This window comes from Dunckerocampus dactyliophorus, chromosome 12 (assembly GCF_027744805.1).
Source record: "Dunckerocampus dactyliophorus isolate RoL2022-P2 chromosome 12, RoL_Ddac_1.1, whole genome shotgun sequence".
Lineage (NCBI taxonomy): Eukaryota > Metazoa > Chordata > Actinopteri > Syngnathiformes > Syngnathidae > Dunckerocampus > Dunckerocampus dactyliophorus.
Genome location: NC_072830.1, coordinates 24,238,651 through 24,261,102, shown reverse-complemented (window position 1 = coordinate 24,261,102; position 22,452 = coordinate 24,238,651). Strand labels below are relative to the sequence as shown.

Genomic DNA, 22,452 nt, shown 5'->3' with positions numbered 1-22,452 from the left:
ATAGGCTCCAGCATACCCCCGCAATTAGGATAAGCGGAATAGAAAATGAATGGATGGACATGTTCCATAATTGTTGTCAAATTGATATGATTTTTTTCTCTTCTGACAAACAGACACGCCACAACAGCAGGGTTGTGCCCCAATACATAAGACAAGACACAAACATATGGTCACTATGACATTCTCTAAATGCAATCACAAATAAATAAATCAAACATATGAAGAATTTGACAACAGTAAAAAAAAAAAAAAACGATGAGAAATATTAGTATTTCTTCATTGAACTGTTATAAATTATAGTATCTGTATGATTCCAAGCGGTTTTCACATTTTCTTAAGTAAAAATTGATTGCTGAATTTCCACATATCTTGATCAATGACAGAGCAAAAACCTGAGATGAGGCTGCGGCATTTTTTACTTAATTTTTATTTAAAGCGAGTTACAGTATTCTCTTATTTTGCTTGTTATTCTCTTAATGAGCAACTTGTATTAACATTGATTATTGTGTAGCTGTTGAAAATGGTCGGTTATCCACTGGCAGAATGCCGAAATACCTTCCCATAAATGCCCCTAATAATGAATTTGCTTGATGTGCGAGTCACGTAAGCAAGAAGGCTTGTTTCTAAAGTAAGTTTCAATTAACTTCTTCTTGAGTTGCTTGCTTGTATTCTATACATTTGCAGCAAGGACATTCTCGAATGAATATGTGAGTCATTGTCATCATCCGTCGTCATCACATTGTTGTGTCACTGCTTTCAGCATCTAATGCATATATTAACTGTCCCCTTTCAGCAAGGGTCCTTAAGCAAGACGATACCATTATTGTGAGATACACAAAACAAAAGAGTTTTTTTAACCAATCTGTAATCTTTATTTCTCTACCTCTTAGCTCCCAGAAACAACATAACCGGACTATTGCTGTTATTTTTGAAAGTGCCGTATGGCGTTTATAAGTGTTGACTTTGGTCTGTCCGAGAACACACAGACCACGACTGAACACTCACACGACTTCCATCATGTGATGCAATCACACACATGCGAGTGGCAGCCTTTTATGGCACACTGTTGTGATTCCTCAACCCCACAGCATTTGACCGTATGCTAAAGACTATATGTCCACTAGAGTTGGACATATACTTTCAGCTGCAAAGTCATGTCTGTTTGACCCGTTCAGCACTCCAACACGTCTCCTTAGGCAAACTTAAGTCAAGCACATCTTATGTCGACATAAAAAGGCTGCCGTGTGTCATATAGCCAGCACAAAAAGGTCCTCTGTATTTGTCTGCTGCATTGCAATGCTGTTTTATAATGTACAACGGCATATTCTATATTTCTAAACATCGCCACAAAGAGCAACAGCAACCCCATCTTTCTTACTTCTCCCAAACACCCAAGAATCTATGTTTGGATTATAACTATTGCTTTTGGCTTTTGTGTCTTACTTTGTCCTAAATGTGCTGCTACATACCAATACTTTCCAGAGGGAAATAAAAAAAGAGTTCTGTCCTTTATTTCCCTGATGTTTCTGTTTGTCTTGTTGTTTTCTCTCGATGTATAACAAGATGTCATATACACAAAATCACAATTGAATGATTCCCCCCTTCTGTGTTTTTCATTTTGTGATGAAAGTCTCTGAGACCATTTCTCCCCTTAAGTCTATTTTCCCATATTAATGTAAATAGTTTAAGCAAACTGAGTAACAACTTCCTTTTTTGAAACTCTGACAATTACAGACAAGCAGAGAGTTCTTTTGTTTATGAGGCTCCTCTCATCTTTGCAGCAAGACAAACAAAATTATACTTTATTGGTGGGGGGGATACCTCAGGGAAATCAGGAAGGGACTTGTGTTGGTCGTGTTAGTGAAATCTATAAAGTGCAAGTGAGCTTCCAATCTAATCCTTGCAGTTCAACACATTGTTCACGTAAGAACAAAACAAACTTGAGCAAGCGGTGTCTGAAGTGTACTTTAAAAGCTGGATACTTCCTAAATAATCAAGAATGCTTAATGGGAAAATTGCCAGAGAATACATCCATCCATCCAAGGTTGAAGGTCATGGGGAGCGGGAGCATATATCTAACTTTAGGCAGAAGGCAGACTACAACCTGGACGGGTCGTCTGTCTATATACTGTATACTGTATGTGTATATACACTGTATATCTAAACAGTGGTGTGGAAAAAAATGTTTGTCCCCTTCCTGATTTCTTATTTTTTGCATGTTTGTCACACTTAAACGTTTCAGATCATCAAACAAATTTAAATATTAGTCAATGACAACACAACTGAACACAAAATGTAACTTTTAAATGAAACTTTTTATTATTAAGAGAAAAAAATCAAAATCTACATGGCCCTGTGTGAAAAACTGATTGCCCCCCTCGAGGGAAAGGCTTCTTGAGACGTCATCTGTACTTCTGTGAAGAAAGTGTCGAACGTTTCGCTCCTCATCCGAAGAGCTTCGTCAGCGAACTAACAAGTGTTAGTAGCCTAGGCCTTAAATACAGTAAGAGAGGGCGGAATTGGTGTGTCAACACCCTCCTCCTATGGTTCCTTACACTAAGACTGGGCGGAGTAATCCTGCCATTAGCACCTCCGAACAAAGGGAAGAGTAGCTCCCTGAATTGGGTATGAACGACTCTGATACTGGCTCGTTAGCATCTATTGTTCTGGCTTGGCCCTGGCTCTACCTCATTTGCAAGACTAAGAGCTGTGGGTTTTGGTCTCGGTAACCTGCTGAACACAGGGTCCAAATTAAACCTCAAACCACCATTCCGATTCAATGATGGGTTCTGTTGTTTGACAAAAATAGCTTCCTTTACTCCTCTTTCAAACCATCTGTTTTCTTTGGCCAAAATCTTTACCTCGCTGTCCTCAAAAGAGTGATTGGTTGCTTTAAGGTGTAGATGTACTGCTGATTGAGGACCACTAGAATTGTCCCTGCGGTGTTGATAAAGCCTTTTTTGGAGCATTTGCTTAGTTTCCCCAATGTAGTGCTCTTTGCATTCCTCATCTTTACAGTGATTGCCCCCCTGTTAAAACATAACTTAACGGAGATTAATTGAGATCTATCAGTCTGGAAAAGGTTATAAAGCCATTTCTAAAGCTTTGGGACTCCAGCGAACCACAGTGAGAGCCATTATTCACAAACGGAGAAACAGTGGAACAGTGGTGAACCTTCCCAGGAGTGAGTAGCCGGCCAACCAAAATGACCCCAAGAGCGCAGAAAGACACTGGGCAAAAATGGCCTGCATGGCAGAGTTCCAAGACGAAAACCACTGCTGAACAAAAAGAACATTAAGGCTCGTCTCAATTTTTCCAGCAAACATCTTGGTGATCCCCAAAACCTTTGGGAAAATAGTCTGTGGTCTGACGAGACAAAAGTTGAACTGTTTGGAAGGTGTGTGTCCCATTACATCTGGCGCAAAAGTAGATACAAAAGTAGATACAAATAACTTCGATCTTGTTTTGAGAGCCATCTGCCAGGGCTTTGAAGCTAAATTTTCCAATCAAAATACCCTTTTCTTTGTCCATTTCTGCTCAATATTTGTTCCGGCTTGTGGCTCCACAGTCACCGGTATTTCCTCAAACTACGTTGTGGGCCGAGGGTCACACAGGATGTGCGCACGTTAATGGCGCATCAAAAAAAAATAGTGCGGTTAAGGAAATTTCCGTCAACGCGTTATTAAAGTGTTAACTTTGACAGCCCTTATATGTACAGCATGTGTGTGCGTGTATGTGTCATTCTATACTATACTCTGTGAGGAGGATTAATGCAACATTTCCAACCATTAATTATTTACTATGACTCTGAATCTTACAAAAGTATGTCAAGAGTTTAGAGAGGACAATGACTGCTGGGCCGAGCAGAAATACCCTACTGAGCCCATTTAACACTGTAATCATACTGGATGGTTATTCAGTTAATGAGTTCATTTTTGACACACTCATCTCCACACAAATGCACACACAATCAATTTATTTCTGATTGTAATTCACAGACAGAATACTGAGCTCAGCTGGTAAATGGTTATTGTGACACTTCTAAAATGCTTCATAAACAGTGAGCAGTGTTTTGTCACTCCTTGGATCATACACCCACGCGTCCACACAGCACGTGCAGACGCACACACAAGGCATTGTGAGCTTGTGCGGTCAAAAAATACAAAATCAGTTGAATATGGATAAACTGAAAGAGGATTCATCAAGGATTTGACTGTTGTGATGAGAAGGGCACCACACCCCATGTGCAGGCAGGCACAAAAAGCACTGGTCTGATTTGTGTACAGTCGTCCTTCGCCACTTCAAATTCAAATTGTGCATCTTCGCTATGATGTTTTTTCCAAAATATATGAATAAATCAAGCTGTTTTGAGGTTGAACACGGCCTATTAGTCAAACATTTTTGAATCGATTAAATATTAAAGTAAATTGTGCCCATTTTTTGCTTATATTAAGCATTTTTAAGCATAAAAATGGCTAAATGAGCTAAAATACATATATAAGTCATTCCGAAGACGCATTCAAAGACGCTGTAAATGATATGTACTATTGTACATTGGTCACTTGGTGTCAGTAATTTTTCTGAAATGTTCGGTGAGGCCAAACTTGAGCGCCAGATTTTTTTATTGCAGGTTTGAATTATCTCACAACAGGCCTCAATAATACTTAATAAAAACACGGGCTACAGTTGCTGTTCTTCTTGTGCACCTGCCACTCATCTCCCATAGGGAACAAATTTAAAGCAACACACACTGGTCTTATTTACAGGTACTGTATGTCTTAAATGGTTATTTCCTTAGTATGTCTACTATATTGGGTAATACAAGTGTAAAGGTGACTAGAGGGGTGTTATTTCATACCTGGAGGGCTCTAATGTTTAAAAAACAAATTTAGAAGGTCATAAAAAGGTTTCCCATGCTCTATGAAAATATTCCATTTACAAATAAAAAAAATCACTTACCACGTCCGGGCCTGGAACCAGTTAAAATAAAGATAAACAAGGGATTACTGTGTATAAGTATATTTTTTCAGTAGACGGTTTCAGTGGATGGATAGATTAGTAGATACGAATTTAGCTTTACGTCGACTTGTCTCATTCTACTTTGGTGCCTGGAGCTTATTCAATTTATATTATTCTAAGTATATGCAGACTCATAAAAATTCCACCATTCCTGTCAGTGTCTGGTGTAACCAACCGTATAGCTTTAAAAATGCAGCACGATAAGTGATGTGCGTGTCAAACACTGTATGTATACTGCACAAAGCAGACATTAGCCTAAACACAACACAGTCATAGAATATATTATATTCAAAATGTATGTTACGTTTTGTGCAACATAACTGAGCAGAGCACTGGAGGGAAATAGTGTATATGCAATTACAGTATGTGCACAAAGTTGATATTCAAGTGTGTTCAAAAGGTACATGGCAAAATCCTCATGTGAGAACTTTATTTTACTACAATGTGTACTGCGTGCCATCTTATTGTTTGTATTTATAGTAGAATCCATCCACACTGAAACAAAACGCCCAGTTTGTAATTGTAATTGACTCCTTGCAGACGTTCAGAACTAACACAACACAGCAGCCTTTTCAAATAAACTGTAAATGAACTTCATCAAATTAAATAGACTAATTTATTATTTTCCTATTTCGTAATTCAAATATATTTCATCACTTCCAATATCAATTCATGAGAATTAGCAGTGCTTCCATTTGTCTCAATTACTACCACCCTCCAGGCCATTTTCCTGAGAGACAATTTTTGTGTGGCAAATGAGGAATATCATTTGCCAATGTCCTCTCCTTTCATCATCTCAAAAACGGTTTTACCTAATAAGCTTTAAATTAATAAATCATCAATGTTTCTTTTATACTTGGGTATGCCTAAAAAAGAATGGGTGTACAGAGTGCTGTCTAACAGAGCAACCAGCTCCAGAAGACCTGGCTGCCCTAGACACGTCTTTAGCAGGAGATAAAAACATACTTAACCTCCAGTAGCTCCTGATGGTGTTGCATCATGCAGTGCTGTTCCATTTTACGAGATTAACTTTATTTTTTTGCTTTTTATAACCTTGATTTAAATTACTTCACTACCACTGTGAAATGCCTATCCAGAAATACTAAAAGCTATAAAACATTTGTGAAACAAAAGATGTTCTCTTGGTCGAATTGCCTTTTCTTCTTTGACATTTGACGTTAATGAAAGACTATTAGTACTCTAAGATTCAGATTCCAACATAATGCAGCTGTGGTGATTGCCACCTTTTTCTTACATCTTGTTTGACTCACCCTGTCTTCTCCGTTAAGGTTCTCCACTTTCCAGAAATCTATTGTGTCAATGTCATCCATTTCCTACCCTTTGGAAAGTCTTTATGAAAGAATTCCAGCGGATGGAGTTCAAGCTTCATCTGGGATCTTCTATCCTACTTCCTAGCACTTCCTACTTCCTTCCTGGAAGCTATTGGGCTATTGCATATTTAAGCAAACGTTACATATGTTTTCCTGAAATTAAGCATTTTCAAGCATAATAATGGCTAAATGAACTAAAATACAAATATAAGGCATTCAGAAGATGCATCCAGAGACACCAGTAACTAAGTGTCAGTGGTGTTACTGTAATGTTCGGTGAGACACACAAACTCCAGACTTGACCACCGGAACGACAGGCTTTTATTGCAGGTTTGATCTCACAACGGGCACAATAATCCCTAATAAAAATCCCTTCTAAAAACATGGGCTGCTGTTGAAACTCAACTCTGAACCCTCGACGTCACGTCCATTCTGCCACTCACTCATCTCTCCGAGGGAATACATTTATAGCAAAACACATGAGCGCAAGTCTTATTTATGTCTTATATGGCTTATTACTTTTATTATGTCTATCATATTGTGTAACACGAGTGTAAAGGTGACTATACAGGTGACTTAGAGGGCTCTAATAATGTTTAAAAACTATATTTAGAAGGTCGTAAACAGGTTTTCTACGCTCGAACTATGAAAATATTAAATTTATAAATAAGGAATCCTACTTTGCGGAAATTCACTGCAACCAACTATCCGCGATAAACAAGGGATTACTGTAATTCCATTGATGATTATTTCATCCTCTATTGCAACTCAGTTCATCTCCGTGCTGTCAGAGGCCCAATCTCATCAAGGGTCTCACAGTTGTCGGCTAAATCCTGTACTCTTGTGAGTATGACCAGAGCACACCACTGCAGAAGTAGTTTTAGCCCGATTTAATAATTTAATTAACCTAAAATATAAGCAATATCAGCATGTATCGTGCTCGAAAAGGAGTAGGAAGAAGCAAATCTTATTTAATCCCTACGCTTATTCGTGTCTCAACAATTATGATTCACTTCCTGTGTTTAACGTGCTCACACGAAAAACAACTTGTGTGTTTTTAATTTTAAAAAAGGAAAATAAAGAAATTAATCAAGAAAATTCAATGGAACCTCATTAACCCATTCTGAAAGGCCAGACGAAAACTATAGGAATTCATGTAAATCCAATGATTCCGTTCCAGACACCCACAAATACTGACACAAAACACATTTTATAGAGATTAATTCTAGTTTTACATGCTAAAAAATATGAAACACTTTGCATATGTATACTCGCTCACTTGAACTTTATTGTAAACTTCAGCAGCAGGTACAATACACACACCGGGCCGGCTCACTTTGTGTTATGTGTCTCTTTTAAACCATTCCCTCTGCAACCTTTGTTAACTAGGAACCTCGATATTATCTTTCTATGGTAATGGATGCTACCGTCGTACTTTGCGACAACTTCTTTGTTGAATTCAGTATTGTTTCTTTCCTTTTTTATCAAAGTAATGGCACTTGCAACTTTTTTTGGTCCAGTGGTGGGTTATTTTGCAGTCGTAATAATAAAAAAAAAAATCCAGAACATTCAGAAATACGCAGTGTGCTCGAATGCCTCATCAGCACACAGTGCTTATTAAAAGGAAAAAAAAGAGACAGAAACAAAGTTGTTTATCGTTCTCTGTATGTTCTATGAATATTTAAACCACCCACAAATGGCCCAAATCTGTCTATAGTGTCCCCACTCTAAAAACAAACAACACTATCCATTCTTCACTGAACAGCACAGAAAATGAATGAATGAATGAATGAATGCGTACAGTAAATACAGAAAAACTATAAAGCGCTTGAAGTTTGCCATCTTTTTCGTTGGCTTACCTGCCTTATAACCTCAAATTCATGTTATTTATTTTGCCTTCACAGATCAACAGATTCACACACAGTGTACAGTACGTGTGTGCAGCAGACGTGCAGTCAGTCTCAGCCCGAGTGTGTCTGTGGTCACAGATGACATTAACATAAGCTAATCTGCTATCAGCGTTTCACTTTTAGCGCGTCCTGATTGTCTTGCAAAGCAGAGCCACAGGTTCGTTAGAGCACTTGTTACAAGAGCGCATGTCAACAGCACAGTCATGCCAAATCTGGTGTGTGCAAGTGGAAGAGCGGCTGACATTTCTTTCCTGTCTACATGTTAATGCACGTGCACAGCTCTGTGTGCATGAGCCTGACCTTTTCAGGCTATCTGCATTCAGATAGGTTGGTTGATGGGAGGAAGTCTTGTTGGTAAATACTGTCCATCAATCAGCTATTGGGCACTCAAAATTCAGGCACACACACACACACACACACACACACACACATACCAGCTGTCATTCTGCTACATTCAGAGCCCTGGGTTGTGACTGTTGATCTAAGCAGAACGTCAAGTGAATATTTATGTTAATGTACCCTGGCTGTTTTTTTAAAATATTAATGTGCCAATTATTCAGTCCAGTACAGGCAGTGCAGGACAGTGAAGGGCAAAGGTGCAACAGCAGAGTTGCTGCAGCACACAAAGTTTGGCCATTCAGCTCCACATGATGCTCAAATGGGTGGTTTAATTGCTGCAGTAACAGCACACATAAACTCTTAAAACAAGATGTCACCAACCTAAATAATGTCACACTTATTCATCTAAATAATTAATTATTTTTTAAAAATGTAGTTGGATCACTCAAGTTGGTGTCAATTTTGCGGTTTCCACAGGGAAGGCATATTTTTTAATGTCTTATATGTATGCAAGCTTTAATTCTGAAAATATTAATCCTGTAATTAATAATTCTGTGTGCTCGTCTTGATTAGAGGGAATGTTTGTTCCGTTTGGACTCGACCCAAAGTCTTGTAAGGAAAGTTTCAAAACATGGAAATCATGAGGGGGACATTTTTGGAAAGTTTATTTTAGGACTTAACAAGCACAACAACCCTTTTGGTGCTTGGCAGTGTATAAAACTGCATTAAAAAACAGTCAAAGTGCATTTTAATCCTTAGTCGGGCATATTTGGGGAAAAAGAATCAATAAAAAAAAGTGAAATAAGTAAATATACAAGTAGCAAAGTTACAAAAGTAAAACAATACATATCATGTACTGCAGTTAGTGCTTCGTGATCACATTTGGAAGCATCCCAATTTAATCCCAATTTAATTTCGAAAGGGTTACAGGTACTGTTGCCATTGATGGAAAGGCTTTGTGTATATGGCGTGGAGGTCAATGATCCAAGAGATTGCATCACAGTGAAGAATTGCTAGCGCTAACAAACCCCGCAGGGATACAAACTTTTTTCCACCTAACCAAAATAAACTGGAAGAGACGCCCCAAACCAACTGGACCAACGGTCCATTGAGTAAGTCACCATAATATTGATTGTGATACATGGCGCACGTGGCACATGATATCACAACACAGTCTACTTAGCCGTATAAACAAAATATGGAATGTGAGCTAATCCTTTGCAGATAATTTAGTTGTCTATTCGTAGTTGTTCATATGCTTGTTCTTGTTTCCTAGTCAGTACAGATTGGTGTTCTATTGCATTGTTTTGGAGTGGGACAGCTACGTCTCTGTAGTGGCATCAGGCGCTGCGTCACTACGCTTTGTGTTAAAAAAAACAATGTCGCTGTAGCTTGGTTTATATCCAGGTCAGTTATGTAAATACAACATTGTTGGTGTTTTTTGGAGGTTTTATTTTTTAGGGCTTTACAGTTGATATAGGTGTGCCCTGTTAAATGCATTGTTTGCTCCCACATGCTATCTGTTTTATTTTTTTTTAGCTGTTTTTCTCTCTTTAGAACGCGCAGAAAAGAGACAGACGCGTGGTCATGTTTCACATACGGATTGTGGAGGATGAGCAAAATTCCAAAACAAAGTGCAGTTTTCCTTGAAGCATTTTGCTGCTCCGCATTTCATAAATTCAGCTAAGGTTATTTGGCACCCAGGATGAAAAGGAAATCTCATTGAACGTATACCACAGCAGGCCCAAGACATGCTTCACAGGCACTCTGGGTGGTGCTACCATCTGGCATGGGTAAATTGGAATCCCTACAAATGTGGCAGTTACCATAGATAAAGATGCACACTGTGGTACAAAGCCTCAGACCTAAAGCTCAGGGGAAACATGGAAATTTGAAATATATTCTTGAAGGGGTTGTGATCATTCTTCCAGCCGTTCTTTTTTGAGTGTACCGAGTATGCAGAGGGGCTGTTATCTTTAATAAGTAGCAGGTTACCTATACAACATGTCTACACTGGGTAACCGTGCTCATGCATGAGAAACGAATGCGGGAAGTACAGTGGTGCATGTGGTTTGTCTCTCCTTTGCAACTTTTCACCAGGGGTAATTAAACTCCCAACACTGTAATCTGGTTTGCTCCCGCAATCAAAAAACATGCATGCTAGGCCAATTAGAGACTCTAAATCAGGGGTGTTAAACTCAATTGGTAAGGGGGCCAAAACTCAAAGCCAACTTGAGGTCGCAGGCCAAACTGGACACAACCACCCCCCACACACAAAACAAATGGAAACAATTTAGTAATGCCAGTACATGGTAAATAAATTGTTCAGTAATTTTAAGTTCAAGATAACAAAATTCCATCCATATCCCATGCCGCTTGTCCTCACTAGGGTGGCGGCGATATGCTGGAGCCTATCCCAGCTGACTTTGGGCAAGAGGCAGGGTACACCCTGGACTGGTCGCCAGCCAATCGCAGAGATAAGAACATTAACAGAATAAAATAACACCAATAAATATCTTTATTAAATAGAAATCTGTCCTGCTTAGCTTAAAACAGATTCAAATCAGTGTCCAGGTTGCAGGGGTCTCCAGCTTTCATCACTATTAGAGCAACTATTGGTGTTATTTATGACTGGCAACACTACTTTATTTCCCAAGCAGATCTCCACACAAACGGTGTGGCCATCGTCTTTATGCTATTTTGTCATTTGTTATTATATAAAGGCACAAAGTCTGGATTCAACAGTTACAATTAAAAAAAAAACTACTATGAGTTGAAGCAAATATTCTCTGACCCTTTGATGAGCGACTCAAAATCATCTGGTGGGCTGGGAGACCCCTGTGATAGTATCACCGTCATAATGCTGGACATACTTCATACACACAAATAGTGTTTTGAGGACAACACATACAGTAATTAGTATAATGACAAAAAGAGAACAAAATTGTTCAGTGACACTTTAAAAGGTTTTGGAACAAAAACGAGCTCTGAACTAACCGCATCAAACTGAAGCCATGAGGCATTTACCGGCATATGCCGATCACGTGTTTTTTACGGAAATTGGCCGATACTAATCAGTGGCCGATTGATCGGAGCATCCCAAAATAAAAGGAATAGTTTCGTAGTTAGAGCATAGAAAACCTGTTTATAACTTTCTAAATGCGTTTTTGAACATTAGAGCCCTGTAGACATGAAATAACACCCCGATAGTCACCTTTACACTCCTATTTTTCTTTGTTTACACCACATTGTGCAAGCTATGGGATGACTGCAGGGACATAACAGACGGCCGCCACTAGCATAGCAAGCTACTGAGCTAACTAGTGAGCCTCCAATCAACTAAATAAAGTGTTTCACACAGAGTGGGGAGGAAGGACAACAGAGGAAGCCACCACTTCCCACTTCCACACGGAATGAGAGGTGAACCTGTTTTCACTCGATCATGTCGGACATGCCACTGGCTACATGCGGTGTTAAGGTAATGTAATCTAACGTCAGGTCAATGCAAAATTATTGACGTCTGGTGAACAGAATACTAAGTGTAACTTGTATTTCAATTATTTTTGACTACTAATAGGCCATAGTCAACCACGAAGGAGCGATAGTTTTTTAATACATTTTTGAAAACGGCGATAGAGTTAGGGAGCGATGTTTGAACGGCGATGTCGTGAGGGACGACTGTATACTGTATATACGTGTGTGAAGCCGTGACAGCTAAGGATAAACAGTACGGCTGTTTATGGTTGTTTATGACATATATGTTTGTATGTTTATGATATGTGGTTGTTTCGGCGTGGTTTGGAGATCATTCAAATCTGCAATAAAAGCTTGTCGTTCCGGTGACCAAGTCTGGCGCTTGGGTGTCTCACCAAACATTACAGCAACATTACTGACATCTAGTGACCAGTGTAGAATACTACATATCATTCACAGCTTCTTTGAATGCTTCTTCTGAATGCCTTATATTTGTATTTTTGTTCATTTTTCATTTTTATGCTTGAAAATGGCAAGAAATATGTAACATTTGCTTAAATGTGCATATTTTCTGACAAATAGGCCATATTCAACCACGAAACAGCATGATTTATTAATTCATATATTTTTTTTTTAAACGGGATAGATTGAAGCCTCGAAATTGGAAGCGGGAAGCGGTGAGGGATGACTGTCCATACATTATGTAGCAAATTACAGACAAAGAGCAGTCTCTCACTCGGTGCAGCCACATACATTTGTTCTTATTCTTTATGATCGAATGGTTGGTCTGCTACAAGACGGTGCTGCCAGTCTTCATCAATGTTTAGCCCCCTCTCGCCACTGTTATGAAATGTGTCTATTGGGAAATAAATAAAGCCCAGACCTCGAATTGCTCTGCCTCTGTATTCCCTCCCTTTCCTTCCCCCAGCAATACAGGAACAGATAATCTAGCTGGAGATTATTGTGAGATTAGTCGGGTCTGCGGTAGGTTCTTGTGTGTACTATCATGTCGGGAGAGCCAGACTGAGATGAATGGGAGTCTGGGGGGTGTTGCACTGACTGTGGGAAGATAAATGAACAGGTGGCCACAGCCACAGACTAACATAGAGAAATAGACTGATCGAGGACACAATCAAAGACAGAAAGACACAAAAAAACCCAAAAAAAAACACTGGCATGTGGCCCTCAGTGGACAAGAATGAAAGGTTGTCCTGCTGTCTGGCTTCTATTTATTTACTGTACAAATGGCAGCGCACTGAGCAGTCGGATTGGTCCTTAATAAAGCGTTCTATAGCCTCAAGAGGTCCCTATACGTCAGCGGCATCACCATTTATCTTTCATTTTCCAGATGGATTCTGAACGAGAGCATGCCAGAATGTAAATATAGTGTACATGGCACGCATTTTGACGCTTGAACATGCTTGTACACTTCCAACTCTCCAGGTACTCATAAAAGGAACTCAAAGTTGGCGGGTCTGACAGTGTCTTTTTATATTTAGTAATAGTTTTCTTTTATGGCGCCACACATGACTCAACTACGCATTCATGCTAATAATTTAAGATGAGCCGAGGCGGGACAGGCAGGAAAGGATCTGAAGTGAGGGTACCATAAATGTGTTTGCTCAAGAAGGTGTGTGTGTGTTTACTTCACTGTCAATCTCACATAGTTTGAAAAGGCACGCAAAAAACATAAAAAAAATAAAAAATGAAAAGGCAGGCACGATGGCCTGGAGTGTTTCAAATGAAGTGAAAGCAATACATCAGCTGCTGACGTGTAATGAAATAAAAATGATGCAGGAGCTGTGAGATGTGCGTTGATAGACAGCAAGACAATGATTGATGAACGGAAACAAAAGGTGTATTTTTAGAACAAATGCATATTTTATTGAAAATGTGTCGGAGCGGTTTGTCAGGAGCATTGTTATGTCCTCCTGTGCATTGATTGCTGGCATAAACTTGCAATCCCTGTAGTGAGTTGAAAAGTTCATACCTTGTTCAAATCTTTTACTGGCCAAAATTAACCATTTTGGCACACGTACAAGGAAAATGAGCCGCCGACTCATTCAAAGCCTTTCCAAGTTACGTCACAGTGAGTCACATCTGGAACAGTCAGTCCGCTATCTGCTCTAATTTCTCTGCTGCTGAGTTCCTCTATAGCTAAAAAAAGGTTTCCCTTCATTCTTCCATCTATTAAACATTTGGTTTGTTTCAAGCTAATTTCTTGCACCAGCAGATGACCAGCATCACACGGCAGGCACATTAGTTAGCACAAATTGAGCATTCAGATACCGACGTTGCATTTATCACAAGGTGAAAAAAAAGAATACCAAGATAATAATCGTGTTTCTCGGCCTCAAGTGGCTGAGTAAACATGCATCTGTTCTCTGTGAAATGTGCCCAGTTAGCTCAAAATCTGACAGAAGTGACTGATAAATCTGTGAATGCTGTAATTGGACACAGGGATTGGGGGGGGGGTTGTGTTTTTGCAAACATGTCCTATAATTTCCATTTTTAAACCATAATGAAGGGGTTCACATAAAATAGCACATTTGCACAGGCATAAAAAATGCAGAATGATTATTTACAGTTGATTACTTAAAAGAGCCTAAGCATAAAAATGACTATAAAAGGACTGAAGGTCATACTTTACTCCTATTACATTATTAATGTGACTGGCACAGGTTCACATGGCTCTAAGTAAATAATGGGCATGGACACACACACCAGTCACACGCATTGTCACACACATAACCGCATGGGGGGGGAAATGACAGTTTCTGTCAAGCAGACAGAGTCTGACAGAATCAATTAGCAAGCCGGGATAATGGAGAATGCTAGATTCAATTAAAGTGACAGTTTTCCCCATAGGCACGCTGCTCACTAGGACATTAAACAACCAAACTGTGTGTGTGTGCCTGTGTGTGTATTTGTGTGTGTTTGTTTGTGTGTGTGAGTGTTGCAAAATCTTAACATTCTGAGTGAGTGATTGCATGTGTTTCTCTGTGTATGTGGGTTAGGGCTTTCACATGACACTAGCAAGGTTAAATCGTAATTATTATGCTCTTATTAAATACCGTAACCTTGTGTAAATACAGTTCTCTCATTCTTAAAAGTGCTGCATGTCTTCTGTTAAACCAATATGTTGCCAGTGGTGGTTTAAAAGAGCACATTGAACAAATAAATGCCAATATTTGTCACAATTCAAAGTTAAAAAAAAAAAGGCCATTCGGACCGAATATGATATCTGCCGCTCACGGCTTTCACTCACAGCTGTCTCGTACGTACGTATACTTCCGTACATGCCTTTAGCGCGTTCATGCACACAAAAGCATTTGCAGAGACGCGACCGACAATTTGCGGGCACCGTGTGGTTATGACAGGCTATACATTCAATGATGCGGCTAGCGTTAGCAGCTAAACTTTGCCACATCACAATCTTTAGCTGACAACAAACATATTAAATGCGCGTGTGTGTATATGTGCGTGTGTGTGTTACGTGGGCCGTGGTTTGCAATGTCGGACCAGGAAGAGAGCGGGATGTAATGCTTTCAGTACATTCAAGAGTTAGTACTTAACCAAGGCAGACAGCACCGTTAAATGAATAAGGGCAGCATAACCTGTAACCCTGAACAGGATAAACGGTACAAAACGAATGAATGAATGCAAAAAAATAATGTTTTATTGCAGAATAATACAATTATAAACACACATTAGCATTATGTGCCGTGGTGGTATGGTGTAAAATCATCTGGTCATGTGGTGCACACGAGACTCTGTAACAATGAACATCCATCCATCCATTTTCTATACCACTTCATCCTCATTAGGGTCGTGGGGGCATGCTGGAGCCTATCCCAGCTGACTTCGGGTGACAGGCGGGATACACCTTGGACTGGTCACCAGCCAATCACATATAGACAAACAACCATTCACACTCACATTCATACCTATGGACAATTTAGAGTCACCTGCATGTTTTTGGGAATGTGGGAGGAAGCCGGAGTGCCCGGAGAAAACCCACGCGCACACGGGGAGAACATGCAAACTCCACACAGAAATGCCCAGGGGAGAATCGAACCCAGGTCTTCCTGATCTCCAGGCTGTTCCCGTATTGGCCAACGCGCTAACCACTAGACCACCGTGCGGCCCTAACAATGAACAATGGTTGTTTTATCGTGTTTTTTTCTTCTTATACAGCCGACACGTTCACAGACAGGAACCTTTGATTTTCTTGAGCGTCAAAACAGTAACAGGTAGTCAATTAAGATTCCAAAACATTACAGGTTGAATAGAAATTAAAACGGTAATAAATAAATAAATAAATAAATAAAAATACAAATATTTCGTCAAGCCTTCACGGCATGGCAGTTAAGTAGGTTTCCGCATGATATTAACAGCTACAGTGCACTGTTGCAGCTTTTATTGAATTGAAAAATATAGACACGTTTTGTGAAAAGGCTTTCATCATTTAGAGAGTTTATCCAGTTATGATGTAAGGGAAATGCCATCAGTCATCCGATTTTCTCCTTTCATAAATTCGAAATAATAACTGTCCTTTGATATCACCACTCATTTCAGATAAAGTGGCTATTGGCTTTGCTAGTTTGATAGCAGTCAATACTTGTTAGGATCAAGTCCTCCACGGCTCGACTTTTTCATATCAGTATGTCTGTCTATTCCCAGTCATTCAAATCATGGTAATCCATAAAGATTGGATCAGAGAAACTGTGGTCTTGTCACGTTTGGTTGCTGCTGTCGAAAGCTTGACCCCCGGTATGCGTATGTCGGTTTCTTCTGTCTTTTGTTGTCAGTGGTTGGACTATTCTGTGCTCTGTACTGGAGGATCCTGGAAACTCCTAGCTTACGTTCTAGTGGGTGATGGACAATGTTCCCCCTAATTTTACTGTACAAGTATCTGAGCATACACAAAAACGACCCGAGCGTTCCTTGGACCTCCTGTGAGCGGCATCAGACGTGCACACTGTAGTATTGCTCCTGTCCACAACCTGAGAACTTCCATTCTGTCATATTTTGCATATGAGTGGTTCCAAACAGACGGCAAGGAGGATTGCACAATGTAGCTTTCTTTATTCTATACCTCACAAAAAATAAGCATTGGTCTCATACAATTAACCATCTGAATCTTGCAGAAAAGCCCTAGTTAATCATTTTATTTTCAATTGATTTTCTTGTTTACCACTCATACTGTTAATTAGGTATACATTCATTTCCTTATTTGACTTCCACGTTCTGTTTTTAAGCAGCCCGTTGTGGCACTATTTTATTCTGGAAATTTACTTGAAATTAATGCCATGTTTGTTGTATATGTTGACTTTTTTCTAAATTAAAAAAAAAAGTAAAAATGACACAACTTCCATATGTGTTATTCATACTGTATCATACTGTATCCGTCAACAGGTCAAATCACTCATTAGGCATTCTGAATTACCATCGATCAGATGCATTCTTCCTAATCCCAGTTAAATTTCAAATCACTGCAATAAATCCATCACATCCATTTTATACCGCTTGTCCTCTTTGAGGTCACATTGAGCGGGACCCTATCCCAGCGGATTTTAGGCATGTCATACACTGTAGACTGGTTACCAGAGTCCCCGGTGAAGACAAGAACAGAACATGCAAACTCCACACAGACATGTTCCGGCAGAGATTCGGACTCAGATCTCCTGGCTGTGACGTGCTAACGACTATGCCACTGAGGTGTCCACATTGTAATACAGTCATACTGATCGACACAAACCTGTATATGTGTAACATGAGTGGCTGGCACTCTTCTGCTCCACTACACCGGGAACCAACCGTGAATGATGGCTTTTTAGTGAACGACTTGCTATATGCAGTGGGAGTCTTCATCCATTTGCTTTTATGGACAGTCAAAGCTGGGATCCTTTGGATACAAGCCGAGCCACTTGTCCACAGCTGGCCCAAAATATAGCAGAGGTGGTATTTTTAGTCACTGCAATAACTATTATTCTTACATGGCAAGAATGTCTTCTGTAGCAAACTCAAATGTCTTAGAATGTGTTTTTGTCATAATTATAAGAGAAAAATAAAAAAAAAATCAATCAAGTAAAAACATCTGTAAATATACGGGTCAACATGAAGATTAATGACAACTCTAATGTTGTGTGTCTGCGGTGCAGCAATTGTCATTAACATCGATCTGAGCAGATCAGCAGTGGACTGTGGAGTGTGTCATATTTTATTGTCGATTCTTCTTGTACTGAATGCAGAACAAATCTCCGTCTTATCTCTGCCTGCCTCTTATTCCCTCCATCTTTTCTTGTAATGGTTACTGGCAGGGAGGCGTTATAAAGGATGAGAGGGAAAGGAAGAGCTCCAAAAATCAAACAATTGGAGCTGTTTAGCGGTAACACCCAGAGAGAATCCTATTTCAGAAATTAAATGTGAATGCGAATCAAATAATACATTTTATTGACAATATCCCGGACTTATGTTGGCATTAGCAGTCAGACCATATCTCCTCAAATATTTGAAATCAATTGTGGATTCATAAACAATGGAACATTGCACAGCTTGAATACATATTAGACAGAAGTGAGCGGATATCACATGCCACACACATTCTCCCGATAGGCTCTTTGATATGTAAACGTCAGAATTTTGTGTTTTAAACTCTCAGCAACATGTTTTAATTCTTCCCTTTCTAATACACTTCCCACAGAGGTCCTTTGCCCCCACCTTTAGGTTGACAGAGTAACATATAGAGCCCTAACCCGGTGCTTCTCAAATAGTCAGACGGGCCGCCTCTGGGGGTCCACGGTGAACTGTCAGGGGAGGGCTTGAGAGGTGGGGTGGACTTTCAATATTAATGCAGACCTGGCAACATGTACTGTATGAATTTGTCGTACTCAGCAGGCAATGACAGGCAGTGGAGGCATGACAGAAAATGATTGAGAACCACTGTCCTAACCTAATGCCATTTCATCCAATCACAAAACCTGAAGAAAGTCACATCCAGGAAATCACAATTAACAACCAGCGTGACCTGAGGGAAAATAATTATTTGTGTGAACTGGTAGTGACACGATGAGCGTCAGACTTCATGTGTTTGTGTAGACTGTCAATCATCCAAGTCGATGGTAATCCAAAGACGTGGCACTGAGATGAAGAAGGCTTTTGGATTAAAAGGGAAATACAGTCGTCCCTCGCAATATCGCGGTTCCATTATCGCTCCCTCTCTATATCGTGTTTTTTCATGAATTAATTCGTTAATTAATGATTGCTGTTTTGTGGTAGACTATGGTCTATGATGAGTGAAAACATATTGAAATGCAAGTGATATGTAGTATTCTGGTCACTAGGCGGCAGTAATGCCACAAAACATTAAGACATTACCTTACATTACATTACCTTAACATTGCATGAAGTCATGAAGTCAGCCATGGCATGTCCGACACGATAGAGTGGAAAAAAAATACAGTAGTTCTCCTATTATTTTGTGTGCAAGTGGTATGTTTTTGTCTTAGTTGCCTCGAATTATACCATAGAAGTACTGTAGACTTAGACACTGGTTGCACTGTTATTTGAATTTTGCACAGGTTGCCTGGCAACCTTATCAAGCCACACACGCTTGCACATGTACAACACATTCATACTGATCCAATCAGGAAGGTGTGACGCGCCTGCATGGGCAAGACTCAAGGATAGCATATTCAAGTAGGCCCTTCCTAGTTTCAGGACTTCCTGCTTTATTTGTATTTATTTTTTATTTAAAATATGTATTTAATTCAAAAAAGAATACAAAACATATAACATAAACACAAACACTCTTCAATCCAGAATGAAATGGGGCAGAAAGAAGATTATTGTCTCTGCCCCTTTTTTTCCCCAAAATTCAGCCACATGGAAAGAAAGCAATTTAAAAACAATATAAAAAAAAATATGCATATAGCAGCCGACAACACAGACGGTCACACGACTCCTCAATTGCTCAATCCCTCCTTCTTCTTTAAGAGCGGAGGTCCAGCATGCTGTATGTACTTTGTGACATCTTCCAGACAATTTTATCACTAAAAGACTGAAAATACAGAAAAGCGTGTGCGGCTAATCTCTTCTCGGGATAAACAAACATTTCATTTCTTAAATTTAGAAGGAAACAATTGAGGCGAACCAGTTAGTTACAAATCCACTGGTTAACCACAACAATATTCTGTTTATTAATATCGAATACTATTTCGCGAAAATTGACTTCAAGCGGTCGGGTCTGGAGCCAATTAACCGCGATAAATGAGGGATGACTGAATATCCCTATTTCCAGCACTGTGTAGCTATGGCCACGCATCCCTGAAGTCCATCTGCCTAGGAGTGTTTAAATGTCACTGTAATGGAAACAGAGTAAAGACTGTATAATGGACTACGCCCACAACATTTACTTATTTTTATTTAACCTTTATTTATCCAGGCAAGGCAATTGAGAACAGATTCTCATTTGCAATGCCAACCTGGCCGAGAGGCAGCGTCCTGTATGAGAGACAACGGTATGATAAAACAGATGTAGCATAAGCACTTAGACGCCATAACTGCAACCTATACACAATGTCTCTTCCTGTGACTCAATATGTTGTCTTCCTTCTATATCTTCTTTTGCATGTCCACTTTACTTTTTGAGTTCTTATTCTGCAGCCTGTTTTAGGCAACAGAAGGACGTGTTGCTATTTTTGTGACCTTCAATCGCCAGACGGCACAGCAAAATGGGAGTTGCTTGTAAATCGCAGCACAAAGAATAATGCTATTGTATGTTTTTTGTGATGAAACGGCAGAGACCACATCTTTCTCCCATGCACAAATAAGCCACAATTACAGCAGCAGTTTATAAATTAATAAAGAATAATCAAATAGCCAATCTACAGAGTGATCACAAGGTAATGGTGTTTACGGAAGCTTGGGCCTAGTTATACTGTTTGTAAATTGAATCATACCACCCCTAAAATACCACTGGTGATAGCCGTTTTTATAATAGATTGGATTCGTATTTCCCAAAACATTGCCTTGAGAAGCAAACAAAGTGTAATGCACTTTTGTCTGCATAAAATGATATTGTACTTATGTGCAAACTGGCCAGCCTGTAGCCATGTAATGCACACACTGCTGATACCACAAGTTGTAGAATATCACTATCAGCAGTACCTAGCTGGTGTAATATTAGCTTACATAGCCAGACCCTGGAGGTCCCTATGCACCTCAGTGCGGTGGCTTGTGAGGGATTTTGTGCAGTGTTTTGTGTGTTGGAGAAGTTGAACCTGCAGTGGGTTGTCACTAATAATTAGCACTTAAACATTGACATTGAGAGAGAATAGTGAATAACAACATGCAATGTTGACCACCTGATTATAGCCAGAAAAATGCAAAATGTAAAAACCGATTATACAAACCACTTATTTTTTTAAACTCTGATAATGATTTTAGTGCCGTAGAACGGAAAACACAACTGTCTTTGACCACATGGTATAGCACATTAGAACCTTGGTTAGCGTCCATTATCCATTCCAGAAGGTCAGACTCTAACTGAAACATCCATCCATTTTCTAGGGGTATGTTGAAGCCTATCCCAGCTGCCATCGGGCGAGAGGCGGGGTACACCCTGGACTGGTCGCCAGCCAATTGCAGGGCACATATAGACAAACAACCATTCACACTCACACCTATGGACAATTTAGAGTCACATACTAATTGATTCATATTTGGACCTGTTCTAAATCTGCATAGCCAAACAGTACAGCCTTCCTCTCCAAACTGCCATATAATCGGTGTCTGTTCATATGTCATTTTGAGGGGACAAGTCGGCCATTTTCTCCTAAACCAGCCTTAATAGGTTATATTTTCAACAGTCTCTGAGAGATTTACTCCCATTTATCCACACAATTGATCCACAAACGGCCCATGGCCTATCAACCACGGAGAGAATAGGGTAGATAGCAGCGACAGAGAGAGACACAACAGGAACTTTTAAAGCGAGGTCTGGAAAGTGGGGACAATGTGTTTCATATTATGCAATTTATCATCATCATGATGAAGTAGAGAAGTAATGAATGAGAGTCTTGATATGGAGCTTTGGAATAATAAAAAGACAGGAAATGAATGCAGAAGGATAACATTTTGTGGAATGAGCAGTGTTGACACTGGGGAGAATGTATTTAGTTCAACTGGCAGATTAAAGCCTAATTTTACATCAATCTAAGTGGGCCATAGGGGGAGAGAGTGAGGCTGAGGCTGATGCTTGTTAATGGCTTAAAAGTCTTGTAAAGGCTGCAAAAGACTTTTGAGTTCAATGACAAGCTGTACTCGATGCACGGTGGAAGTTTTAGGAGCTCAAGAAGAGCATGTGTTCCGTTCAA

At 39.6% G+C, this 22,452-nt stretch overlaps 1 protein-coding gene across 4 annotated transcripts in view; it reads right to left on the bottom strand.

Annotated features, from left to right (window-relative positions):
• Positions 1 to 22,452, bottom strand: part of zgc:172282 (leucine-rich repeat and fibronectin type III domain-containing protein 1-like protein) — a 175,635-nt gene that overhangs the window by 26,704 nt on the left and 126,479 nt on the right. The window lies entirely within an intron of this gene.